The sequence below is a fragment of the Gopherus flavomarginatus genome, chromosome 2 (genome assembly GCF_025201925.1).
Source record: "Gopherus flavomarginatus isolate rGopFla2 chromosome 2, rGopFla2.mat.asm, whole genome shotgun sequence".
In the NCBI taxonomy this organism is placed as follows: domain Eukaryota; kingdom Metazoa; phylum Chordata; order Testudines; family Testudinidae; genus Gopherus; species Gopherus flavomarginatus.
The window spans coordinates 292918005-292931833 of NC_066618.1; the positions used below are offsets into that span (position 1 = coordinate 292918005).

The 13829-nt window shown below is 45.4% G+C and overlaps 1 protein-coding gene across 3 annotated transcripts in view; it reads right to left on the reverse strand.

The window, feature by feature from the left end:
- SLC45A4 (solute carrier family 45 member 4) overlaps positions 1-13829 on the reverse strand; it is a 135744-nt gene that overhangs the window by 76477 nt on the left and 45438 nt on the right. For 2 of the 3 annotated variants that reach the window (XM_050940839.1, XM_050940838.1), the window contains exon 1: positions 12456-12641. The exons of the other annotated variant lie outside the window; for it this stretch is intronic. The gene's annotated coding sequence lies outside the window, so the exon portion shown is untranslated. Of the gene's footprint in view, positions 1-12455; positions 12642-13829 lie in introns of those variants that run through there. 3 annotated transcript variants of the gene reach the window in all.

The following is a 13829-nucleotide window of genomic DNA, read 5'->3' on the forward strand; positions in this document are numbered from 1 at the left end:
GAAGAACCAGGACACTAACTTTTAGTGACTGCAGGTGGAGGGAGGCAGAATATGGGAATGGAGCCTAGAGCCTGAACACAGAACTGAGGTGTCAGGGCATTTGGAATAATAAAAGCCTTCTGCTGCCCTGTGCTGGTGAGATAAAACCTTGAATGTTTTGGACAGAGGCAGGTTATGCTGCTGGAATGGACACAAGCTTTGTTTTTCCATTGTAAGTAAAGACCCCAAAATACTGTATGCCAGCTGACTAATAAATGCTGGTTTGTTTCAAAAAGGCTTTCCTGTGTTGCTACTAACATATGCTGACTGCATAGAGCCTAAAGAGGTAAAGAGTCCAGCAAGTCCAAAAGAACTTCAACTCCTGTTGAAGCAACAGCAAGAGATAGCAGTGAAACACTCCCCCGCTTCCCTCCCTCCACCAAAAAAAGGGGGGAGGAGGGCAGGCCTAGCACTAAAATTAAAAGTTCTAATTTTTGTAGTTTCCCAGAGAAAGTGTTAGATAGAGGCAAGCTCACCCTCTGGGTTTGTGACAGCATACGATGGAAACCAAGACATACGGATTATTAATGGAAGTTCTAAACATCCAGCCCTACATTTTAAACTGATTGTCCATTTTATGAAGTCACAAGTTCAACACTTTACATAAGTGCTACTGGAATAAGTGCATGTATAGAATTAACTTAGTCTAATTTGACCACAAGAATACTGCTTTCCTCAGTAGGTGAACAGCAACATATATGTGATGCTCACAGCACTTTCACAATGGAATACATCACTATGTTTCTGTCTGTCAATATCTGGACTACTTTCTCTTGGATGAGGCAAGTGTGCCTTGAAGGCATATTCAGAAAACTAGGCCAGCATTGCCATGTTTACTTTGAATTGTCAGACAAATAGTCGCCTTTCTCCCCAATGCCTTTTACTTCAGAGGAGATTAAGAAGGGGAGTGGATTTAGTTCAGTGATTTTACATTGTAACAAAAGAAAGGGAACCTTTCCTGGTTTTTGATGGAAGGAGCAAGGCTCCCTAGTCAGTACTCAGCAGAAAAGAGTACTGAAAGACAGAGGTAGACACTTTTTGTTCTGCATTTTGAAAGCATCCAAGCAGCAAAGACCTTTCAAGGTAAGATATGCAACTTCAGCTACGGGAATAGCATAGCTGAAGTCGACGTATCTTATTTCGACTTCCCGCGCCGTGAGGATGGGAGGTAACAGCCACGCCTTCCCCGTCGATTCCGCTTCCACCTCTCACCCTGGTGGAGTTCCGGAGTCAACAGGAGCGTGTTTGGGGATCAATATATTGTGTCTAGACAAACACGATATATCGATCTGACAGATCGATCGCTACCTGCCGATCCGGTGGGTAGTCTGGATGTACCCTAAAAGTAGGGACTCACTACACCCTCTCATCCCTTTAGGCTACTGAAAAGGGATTAACATTTTATTCTATCCACAAGTTGGCTGCCCCTACTCCTTCATGTTCCCATTATGCTACGGGTGTTTACAGCGGCAATGAAGCTCCCCCCACTCCTGTCCATTTCTGGCAAGTCTTTCAATGGTTCCCCAGCTGTGCCCCAGGTTTTTCAGGTCAGTTTCCACAGCTCTTTGCCATGTTGTTTTCTGTCAGCCTCGTTTTCACTTGCCTTCAGGTGCTCCTACTTACTATCCTCAAAATTACATCTGTCCTCCCCTATCAAAAAGGGAACATTGCTGTTAAGACACCTGCAATACAACAAAACAGTCACACCTGGACTCTAGAAGAAATACTTAAACATTCTTGCATTATGGTGAAAGCCAAGGCTTGGTCTACACCAGCTGTTCTCAAACTGTGGGTCAGGACCCCAAAGTGGGTCACAATCCCATTTTAATGGGGGTCACCAGGGTTGGCTTAGACTTGCTGGGGCCTGGGGCCAAAGCCCTAGCTTCACCACTTGGAGCTGAAGTCCATGGAAGTCCAGCCCCTGTGCCCCCCCCCCCCCCGCACCACCAGGGACAGCAGGGCTCAGGCTTTGGTTCCCCCACCCAGGGTTATGTGGTACTTTGTCATCAGAAGTAAACACTGTTTTAATATGGCTAAAGGTATACAACTAGGAACAAAGAATACAGGCCTTACAAACAGGCTAGGGGATTCTATCCTGGGAAGCAGTGACTCTGAAAGAGATCTGGGGGTTGTGGGGATAGTAGGCTGAACCTGAGCTCACAGTGTGACATTGTGGCCAAAAGAGCTATACGATTCTTGGATGTATAAAGAGGAGAATCTTGGTTACTTTATCTCTTCATTTAGCACTAGTGTGATAGCTGCTGGAATACAGTGTTCAGTTCTGGTGTCCATAACCCAAGAACGATGTTGATACAAATGATTAAAGGTCTAGAAAACATGACCTATGAGGAAAGATTGAAAAAATTGGGTTTGTTTAGTCTAGAGAAGACAAGACTGAAGGAGGATATGATAAGAGTTTTAAAGTACATAAAGGTTGTTACAAGGAGGAAGGAGAAAAATTGTTCTCAGCTTCTGAGAAGATAAGCAGCAATGGGCTTTAATTGTAGCAACGGAAGTTTAGGTTGAACATTAATAATAAAAAGAGAAGGTTAAGAGGCGATTTGATTAGTCTGAGTACTACATGAGGAAAAATATTTAATAAAGGGAGCAACCTGCCAAAGGTGGTTGTTGAGTCTCCATCACTAACGATTTTAATGTCAAGATTGGATGGGTTTTTAAGAGATGCGCTAGTAATTATTTGGGGAAGTTGTATGGCTTGTGTCATACAAGAAGTCAGACTAGATCAGAATGGTCCCTTCTGGCCTGAAAATGAAGATCCAGCACTTGAAACTATTAATTCCTTCTGTAACTCACCAAGGAAAAAAGCAGGTGTTAAGCAGTCTTAAAGACTAAGTATTCTTCACAATAATGCTGCTTGTGTATAAAAATACTGTTAGAAGGAATAGGAAGTTAACTGGCACAGAAGTTTGTTTTACTGTTCTGCAGTAAGACATCAAGTGATCCAACCATTGCTTTCTGGATATGGTCCAGATAATCTGATCACCTATTCAAGGACAAAGAACAAGGAAAATAAACTCAAGTGTGAGCATAGCAGTACCATTTTGTAAAAAAACAAATAGCACTCTGGGTTCAGCCCCCAGCTAGGTCATTTATTTGGCACTCAAGGCTGATAATGGATTTGTTTTTGAGCTTCTCAAAATAAATGAGCTAGAACTGCATGCAGAAGTAACCCAGGCTGGCCAACGGAGGAGAAAGAATATGCAGGGTCAGCAAAACACTGGTTTCATATTCAGCTACAAAAACAGAGCCCTTATTTAAAATAAAATGAAGAAACCGAGTTAAGGAAGAAAACCCAGCTAAGGACTCCAGTCAATTTCCCAGCAACATTAACTTAAAAGCTTAGTTAATAAGTTATTAAAAGTTTTTGCTATTTACAAATCTTAACGCAATTAGCATTTATGTACTTTATAGTTCTGCTTTAAAAAAAACATTACTACCAATCCTTATTTGATCAGATGATTTTTCATTCTGTTTCTTCTTGGCTAAGAACTTCCCATATCCTATTTTTGTTACCTGTTCTGCCTTCTTACCTCCTCATTCCACCCCACCTCACTTGTCTGTCTCCTCATCTACCTGTTAGGTCTTTTACACTGCAAGCTCTTCAGAGCAGGGACTAGTTTTCCTATGTTTGTACAGCACCTAGCACAATGGGACTCCAACCTGGTTGGCCTCTAGGCTCTACCACAATATAAAGTGTCAGTGTGCAGCTAAGGCTAGTAAATGATGTCAATGCAGCTATTTAACTTAATTCATACCACTTATCATGCAATTAGCACTGCTGTGTTTAGTGGCCAGTGCCCATTGACAAGACAAGGGGATAAGATCCAGGAAAGTGAACCTACCCATCTTTAAGTGGTATTTAATTTTCCATCACCTATCACAAGTGCACATAAAAAACCTTACATTTTAAGGGCCTAATTTATTTATGTCACCCTCAATAAATTAATAGCCTTAGTGCCATTACCATAGAACAGAATCATTCCCTAGCAGGGCATGTTAATACAAAAAGCCAACTCACAAACCATAACAAATAAATTGGAACTGCACATTAAGCTAAAGCAAATCATTGTTAAAAAACTAAAGAGCCTTAAGTTATGCCCTGAATCACGCCAAACTGGCAATATGCCAATACAGACAGTGTCAGATGCAGAGATCCTCAGATAACAAGTATTGTACACATATTTCAATGTACATTGAAAATTAGTTCCCAAGTCTCAGACAATTCATGATTTCAGAGACTCATGAACACCTGAAAAGAGCGCTATTGCAGAGACTTGAGCACTAGCATTAGTACTCAAGTCCATTCTATACAAGAAGTAGGAAGCCATATGCTTCATCAGCTGAAGTTCCTGGGTGGTCCTTGTGCACATTCCTAACCACAGAACAATTCTAGCAGTACAACTTGAACCTACAGATGTGTGGTTAACTATTACAAGCTCTAAAGTGAAGAGAAGCAGCTGCAGCAGCTGTCCAGGGTTGATTTTAAAATCTAAGCAGATCTCATAGTGCAAAGATACTGCTTAGAGCAAAGTTTTCTTATAGACAGAGTCCACAGCAATACCAGTTTAGGTTACTTCAGTGTTTTTACCCTAGGAATGTCAACTTTATCAAACTTAGCTTTCAGATAATATTTGGCATGTTTGTCAGTGTGACTTGGAAGAGTTTGAGCAAAAGTGATTATCTGAAAATAAACTGTAGTGGGTGAAAGAAAAAAAATCACAAAGCTCTTTACAAATTGATACAGCTATGGTACCTCAGCATGAGGTGTCAAATTGGAAGGCATACAGTTAGTCAGAGATGGCAAAGAGTTCTGTGACACCTTAGACTAACAAACATTGGAGCATGAGCTTTTGTGGGTGAATACCCACTTCGTCGCATGCATCCAATGAAGTAGGTATTCACCCACGAAAGCTCATGCTCCAATGTTTGTTAGTCTAAGGTGCCACAGAACTCTCTGCCGCTTTTACAGATCCAGACTAACACGGCTACCCCTCTGATACTTAGAGATGTAACTCACTAGTCCTGTAAAGAGTTTGATTTGATAGGGGCCCCAAAAAACCCCATAAAAACACTGAGATACTTCATGTATGAAGTTCTACCAAGAAATGAAACACTGGCAGATGCTTCATTGACACTGTCACTCAACTTACACGTGCACAAGTTTTCAGCTTGGAAAAGAGATGACTAAGGAGAGATGATTGAGATTGATAAAATCATGACTGGTGTAGAGAAAGTGTTGTTTACTCCTAGTTCTTGTGTTATCAGAAGGGGTCACCAAATGAAATTAATAGGCAGCAGGTTAAATACAAATAAAAGGAAGTATTTCTTCACACAAATCAGTCAACCTGTAGAACTCCTTGCCAGAGGATATCGTGAAGGCCAAGACCATAACAGGCTTCAAAAAAGAACTAGATACATTCATGGATAATAGGTCCATCAATGGCTATTAGCCAGGATGGGCAGGAATGGTGCCCCTAGCCTCTGTTTGCCAGAGGCTGGGAATGAGAGATAGGGAATGGATCACTTTATTACCCGTTCCGTTCATTCCCTCTGGGGCACCTGGCACTGGCCACTGTCAGAGGACAGGATACTGGGCTAGATGGACCTTTGGTCTGGCCCAGCAGGGCCATTCTTATGTTATGTTTATGTTCACAAATCTCTACTGAATAAATTTTAAGTATTCTCCTGAATCGCACTTGGATGCTTGAGTGTGGAGTGGACTTTCAGTTGCAATATGTAAGGACTTGCAGAATATGTTGGGTATTGAAGGATGGAGAACCCAAAAGAAATGTTGTCAAGTCGGTTCAGATTTGATCTTGTCTGCAAAATAAGTGAGTCTCAGGGCTGGTCTACACTACGGGGGGGAAATCAGTCTTAGATATGCAACTTCAGCTACGTGAATAACGTAGCTGAAGTCCAATATCTAAGATCGGATTACTCACCCGTCCTCACTGCGCAGAATCGATGTCCGTGGCTTCCCCTGTTGATTCCGCAACTCCGTTGGGGTTGGTGGAGTTCCGGAATCTATATAAGCGTGCTCAGGGATCGATATATCGTGTCTAGATGAGATGCGATATATCGATCCCCGAGCAATCGATTTTAACCCTCCAATACGGCAGGTGGTCTAGACGTAGCCCCACGCAGCCAGGCACACCGAACTGTAACCAAGACAAAGCAGTATGACTTAATCAAACTGCCTATGATCTGGAAGAGTTTTCACCAGCCTGGATTTTACAGGTGTTATGACCAACAGGAAAACAGTTCCATTCAGCAAGGCCACAAGCACAGTACAGGCATGCAAAAATTCTTTGATGCAAACAAGCATGCTCAGACTAATTTCCCCTTGACCATTTCAACTATTAGTCTCTCTACCTCTAAACTAATGGTTCTCAAACTTTTATAGTGGTGACTCCTTTCACATAGTAAGCCTCTGAGTGCACACACACCTGCCCCCCCCCCCAATTAAAAACTTTTAAATATATTTAACACCATTATAAATGCTGGAGGCAAAACAGGCTTTGGGGTGGCATTTATTCATAGCGCTGATAAAAAAATGGCTATTCAATTCAGTCAGTGACGCAAGTTTGTACTCAAAACACTGCCTTTCACAATACAGATGTCCCAAGTTGAAATAGAGAAAGTGGCTAAATAGATATTAGAAAGCCTGTATTAATTGCCAGTAAGTCTCTTTAGAGTCACGGGAACTTGGACACTTGAGAAGTTTCCATCTTTTGCTTTCTTAAAAAAATCTGGTTAGATTTGCATTAACCTTCAGTGTAAAAATTCTGAATCAGAACTTTCTGGAAACATCTATTTATAGTCAATATTCAGAAGTACCCTGGCATCAGGGTTATATAAATTTTTACCTTTTGTAGTGTCAGCTGATCCATATGCATTTTCAGTAAGAAATACTGTAGTTTATATTTAATGACGTAAGTTGAATATTTCCCGTAAGTGTTGGGAAGTTTAAGACTGTAAAGTCTACCCTAAAAGTAAATTTTACATCTTCCAAGGTCACAACTGGTAAGTTAATAATAATGGCAGTGTCATCAAGTCTAAGCCCATGTTCAAGCTTTTTTAGTCTAGTCTAATCTCTTATAAAGGTCATGTAATTCCAATTGTCTGTGGGCGAACACCCAAAGAAAAGTAGATTTATTTTAAAGAGAGAGTCACAGCTACCATGTACTCAACAGCAACACTACAACTAAACAATTCCCACTCCAAGACTTGGGTATGTGACATTTGCCTTTTGGAATAAGGGTATAAACAAAATACAAGAGGGCAAGCAAAACACTGAGATAAAAATGTTAAAGAAAATTGTATATGCCAGTAAGCTTGCATATTTTTCTGAGCCACACAAAAAGCTTCAAAAATCAATAATAATGTCACCATCATTTACATAAATTCTAATGGGAAGCAAGTGTTCTTTTCCACTGTTAGTAACCCAAGTGTTGCATCATTGTGTTTATGCATGGGAACCAGGAAATTGAAGTGAAACTGAGTGGTTTATTTTCATTAATTAAGATAAGAAATAAACCAAGAATCAGAAGCTATATAGACTTGGATTAAAAAGGTCTCTGTTTCAAACATTTATGGTGCTATAACACAAGGAAAATGGTCTTTAAAATATGCTATACTTGCATATTTAGCCTTAAAGCCCATTTCATATGTTTGCTTTAGCTTGAAAGAAAATCTATGCACAACAAAAGCAGGCATATAACTGAATTAGATCTTGTATAAGTCAGCCAACTGCTAATGAAAACAAATTTCAGCTTCAAAAGATAAGCCATTAAATTTTAGTTTTATGATTGGTGTGACAATTGAAGACTCATTCACTAAACAAACAATTTGCAGATATAGCTCATATCACCAGAGTTCAGTGTTTAAGCAAATGTAAACACCTGCAAACATATGAAGTGTACTCTGCCGTTCAGGAGTGCAATCGAAAATAGAGAATGCACACTTTACACAACTCAGAAAAAAAGGCTGTACACAAAACAGCAAACTTTCACCTGACTTAAAGGCCCCTCAGCTGTCTACATACTGTCTTCCACCTATATATAGACAGGAAAATTGCAGCCTCTTTATTCAAGGATACCTGAACTGACTTTAATGTAGATTCACCTCCAACAATCCAAGTACCCAACTATGAAATATCAGTTACCAAATTAATGTGGCTATCCATTAAGTCATGCAACTGCCCATTACTGTAATGAAGTCTCCATTGAATATTTAAGTTAAAAAAGCAAAAACCCAACTTACTAAAACCTATAAACCATAGATTAAAGCTATGGATTTGAGGATTCCAGTGTATTAATTTTAAGACAACAGCAGACAGTACCATTATAGTAATTTTCATATCTATTCCCTCTTTTGACTTTTGGCAGCCTACTTAATGTAAAGATCCCTGGATTTGCTTTTTTAAGCCTGAACAAGGCAGGTTCCTTTGTTGTGAAGGTTGATGAGTCAATCTCAAGACTATAAGCCAACAGTATATTTTTCTATAAAAGAAAAAATGTTAAAAATTGTCTACTTGTTTAAATATGTTTACATTTAATCAGTTTCAAAACTTTCCATCCATCCTTATCAGTGCAATTTAAAACAGATCCCAGGAGATGGTGTGTTCATTGATTTCTAGTACAATAATTAAACCAAAACAAGCAGATCTTGTCTTTTGTAGATACTGTTCCCCTGCAAAAATACTGCACTATGCAGTACTACCTTAAGCTCCACTGCAGATGCTAGAGAACACATACTACAGCTTAAAGTGATTCTTTCCCTCACATTGCAATCAGGTATGTTTATTTAAAAAAATCTTGCAGGTCGCAAAGCAAAAAAAGTAAATAATCCACCAAGTCACACTTTAAATGATGTGATCACTAAATTGTTTTATCAGACTAACTTCTGCTGCAATAGACAAGCTTTTGAGCTACACAGAGGTGACCTGAAGAGCTCTGTGTAACTCAAAAGCTTGTCTCTTTCATCAACGGAAGTTGGCCCAATAGAAGATATTACCTCACTCACCTCATCTCATATCCCAGGATCATAATAGCTACAACAGTGCAAACATTAAATATTTTAGCAGCACGGTCTGAGCCAGGCAATGAATGTGGAGCAGATAACATTTAGACAAGCTAATACAAGAACAGCATGTTATGCAAGTTACTGTGACCATACACACTTGTAACAGTGAGCTCTCTTCAGCCACTAGTACTCCTAATGGATATTTGCAATTTTAGATTGTAGGGAGTAGGGCAGAAAAAACAATCCACTTAACTTCAGGTCCACTTCTGAGCTGGGCACATCCCTTCTTTGAGGGCAGAATCAGATTATTCAATATTGCCAAACTTAACATGACAGACAACTTGAAATATCTTTATTAAGCTTCTTTCCTGACCCCTCCTACTAGTCACTAGCAGCAACTAGACTTCCCCCTCTCTGCCTCCAGACTTGAGTCACAGCCAAATCCTCACTCTCTCTACTGACTAATGAAAGACACTAGCTGGGACACTCTCTTAACAGATAGCATAGAAAGTTACAGGACTTACTGCATTGTTTCTATTGCAACAAAGAGCACACACTTCCTCTTCTGGGGCAATCTCAAGGTCAGCAGCACATTTTTCACCTTCCATTAAGAAGTTTCTCCAAAAGCACCACACCCATCATTAGCCACCTTAAGAACTTATTTTTATAATAGGTACTCGTGTACTGTATTAACATTTTCTTCAACAGATTAAATTGATGCAACTCAGTTCAAGTTTCAACCTATCAAAGATCACCAGGTTCTGGAAGTGAAGGGAAATATTCTATTACTATAACCTCTTACTGGATTCAGCAACTAGCATTTCCCTTTACCCTCCACCAGAATGGTTATAAGCAGAAATCTGCTCTCATGAAAATAAAAGGATTAAGTCTGGTTATAGTTAAAGAATGCAAACATTTAACAGGAAAAAGACCAACTCCAGGTCTCTCATAGCCTGGCTGCTCAAGGACAAATCCACACCCTCAGAACCCAGCAAAACAACTCATCTCCCACACCAACCAAAAACAGCACTGGGGCTTCCTATCTACAGTACCTGTCTCTTCTGGCTCCCATTCATATTCTCCTTTCCATCTCCCTCCTGCTGCTGCTATTCCCCCTCTCCCCCCACACTTTATTGTATCTGCCTTACCCCAGTAACCACCACTTGTTTACTACTCCTGCCATCCATCCCTTCACAACTATCATCCTCCTCTCAACAGCCAGCCCCATCTCCTTCACCCTCTCACCACTCAGCCCCATGTCCAACTAACTCACCTTCCATCTCCCCATTTTACCCATTACCATCCCCAAAACTCCATGCTTTACCCCTACAGGGGTCTACTATAGGGTAAGACCTCCCATTCCACCTATCGTTCCTCAGCCCTTTTTCCCCTCCCTTGCTGTCCCTCTACTAAAAGCCCCCATTTGCTTTTACACATCCCATCCCCCAGAGCAGCCCCAGCACCTCACTCATTTATTCCTTCCACCCAGCACCTCACCTGCTTGGCTTCCCCAGTGTGTCCTAATCCAGGAAAATAACTACCTCACCTTCCTCCCAAGCCCCTCATCCAGCCACCCCCCCCACCTGTCAGCCAGCCCCCCCTCACCCCACCACCCATTTACCTCCCTTCCTCCTCTCCACCTGTTCTGTCCACACTTCCCCAGCCCCTCCCCCAGCCAACTACCAATCGCCCTCCATCCCCCTGTCCATTTACACCCACCACCTATCCCAGCCCCTAAAAGCAGCCACTCCCCCCACACCTGTCCCAGCCCCATCCCTATTATCAGCCTCACCCAATCCCATCCCCTCACCCAACCACCACTCCCTGTCCCAATGCCCCCATCCTCTCACCCACTCCTGTCCCCCATCCCAATCCACCCCCTCCAGCACCTCATCCAATCCCATCCCATCCCCCTCACCTGTCCCAGTCCCTCAACCACCCACCCCCTCATCCCAGTGTCCCCAGCCCCTCACCCACCCACCCCCTCATCCCAGTGTCCCCAGCCCCTCACCCCAGCCACCTGTCCCAATCCAACCCCCCCTTGCCACCCCCCACCTGTCCTGGTCCCTCACACAGCCACCCCCTCATCCCAATGTCCCCAGCTCCTCACCCACCCACCCCCTCACCCCAGTGTCCCTATCCCCTCACCCAACCACCACTCCCTGTCCCAATGCCCCCAACCTCTCACCCACTCCTGTCCCCCATCCCAATCCACCCCCTCCAGCACCTCATCCAATCCCATCCCATCCCTCTCAGCTGTCCCAGCCCCTCACCCAGCCACCCCCCCATCCCAATGTCCCCAGCCCCTCACCCAGCCACCCCCCCATCCCAATGTCCCCAGCCCCTCACCCAGCCCCCCCCCCCATCCCAATGTCCCCAGCCCCTCACCCAGCCACCCCCCCATCCCAATGTCCCCAGCCCCTCACCCAGCCATCCCCCCATCCCAATGTCCCCAGCCCCTCACCCGACACCTGTCCCAATCCAACCCCCCCTTGCCACCCCCTCACCTGTCCCAGCCCCTCACCCACCCACTCCCTCATCCCAGTGTCCCCAGCCCCTCACCCCAGCCACCTGTCCCAATCCAACCCCCCCTTGCCACCCCCTCATCCCAATGTCCCCAGCCCCTCACCCACCCACCCCCTCATCCCAATGTCCCCAGCCCCTCACCCACCCACCCCCTCATCCCAATGTCCCCAGCCCCTCACCCGACACCTGTCCCAATCCAAGCCCCCCTTGCCACCCCCTCACCTGTCCCAGCCCCTCACCCACCCACCCCCTCATCCCAATGTCCCCAGCCCCTCACCCCAGCCACCTGTCCCAATCCAACCCCCCCTTGCCACCCCCTCATCCCAATGTCCCCAGCCCCTCACCCACCCACCCCCTCATCCCAATGTCCCCAGCCCCTCACCCACCCACCCCCTCATCCCAATGTCCCCAGCCCCTCACCCGACACCTGTCCCAATCCAACCCCCCCTTGCCGCCCCCCCACCTGTCCTGGTCCCTCACACAGCCACCCCCTCATCCCAATGTCCCCAGCCCCTCACCCACCCCCTCATCCCAATGTCCCCAGCCCCTCACCCCCCCACCTGTCCCAGCCCCTCACCCACCCACCCCCTCATCCCAATGTCCCCAGCCCCTCACCCACCCCCTCATCCCAATGTCCCCAGCCCCTCACCCCAGCCACCTGTCCCAATCCAACCCCCCCTTGCCGCCCCCCCCACCTGTCCTGGTCCCTCACACAGCCACCCCCACCACCTGTCCTAAGGTCCCCGGCGCCTCACCCAGCCCCGTCCCGGTCCCTCACCCAGCCACCCTCGCCACCTGTCCCAATACCCGCCCCGGTCCCCCAGCTCCCCTTGTGCCTCCGTTACCTGCCGCCGGGTCTCCCCCTCTGCCCGGTACCTGGCCCCTGTGGCCGCGGAGGGGCTGGCTGGCTGCGGCAGGTGGGTCGGTCGGGGCCCGGCTGCTCCCCGGGGGCGGGTCAGCGCGAGTCGGACCGGGCTGAGCGGACGGGTGCGGGCAGCAGCGGCCGCTTTATACCGGGCTCCTCGGAAACCGTCTCCCTGCAACGCTTCCGCTTCCGCCCCCTCCTCTGGGCTCATTAATATGCCTAGAGGGCGGGGCCCGAGGGCAGGCGCGCAGCCAAGCTGGGAGGGGGCGCCCTGAGGGAGACCGCGCGCCCCATTGGCTGCCCCGCTGTCCGCGGGGGGTGGGGGGTGCGCCAGCCAGGGCATCCCTGAGGGCAGAGCGCGAGGCCCGAGGTTGGGTCATTGGGCGGGGGTTGTTATGGTAACCTGGGTACCCCAAGCGAGTGGGGCTGGGGAAGGGGACCCAGCTGGGCAAGCGGGAAGGGGCTGCCAGAGGGGGTAGCACAAAGAGGAAGGCAGGTCCCAGCCTGGGCATCGCTCAAGGGAGGGGAAGGAGAAGGCCCCACAATAAAGGAGAGAGAAAGCAGGAGGGAGGGGCACCCGTAAGGAGAAGGATGTCCCTCCTGGACACGAGCACTGGTGGGGGAGTCAGATTAAACCCTGGTTTCAGAGTAGCAGCCGTGTTAGTCTGTAGCTGCAAAATACACGGCTGCTACTCTGAAACCTGTCATTATGCAAGGTACTGAACTTAGCCCTATGGAGTGGAAATCCATCAACTTCATGAAAAAACTCCTGCAGATACAGGCAGACAGACATCTTCCTTTCCAAATGCAAACAGATGGACATCATCCAAAAGGACTGAAAGTAAAAAATCCATTACAATCTACATACCACACAGACTATGCTGACAGATTGTGCCACACAGTGTCAAAGAAACTGCAGAACCACCTGGTCAACATCCTATACAGCAAACAAGGAAAGATTATGAACAAGTACTCCTGTTCTTTTTGCAGATTAAACACTAGATGACATGAGATCCTAGCCTGGGGTTTGGGGGGAAAGAGGATGTCCAAGACTGAGTGGGGCAAATGGTGTCCCAGGCACAGCATACCAATTCTGCGTCTGTAACAAAAACACAATAACCACAAAATCTAAAGGAAACAAATATTTTGTCATATAGCTTTCTCTCAAAACTGTGTACAATAATTTTAATATCTCACACTAATTCTTACAAGGGTATCAATAAGGGCCCAGTTTAGTAATGATAGGAGCTATTTATAACAAGATCATCACTAGAATCCTTGAAAAACAAATGCTGAGAAGCCAAAGTCAGATTTAGTGGCAGCATTGCCACCTCTTGGTGAACAAACTCATCTA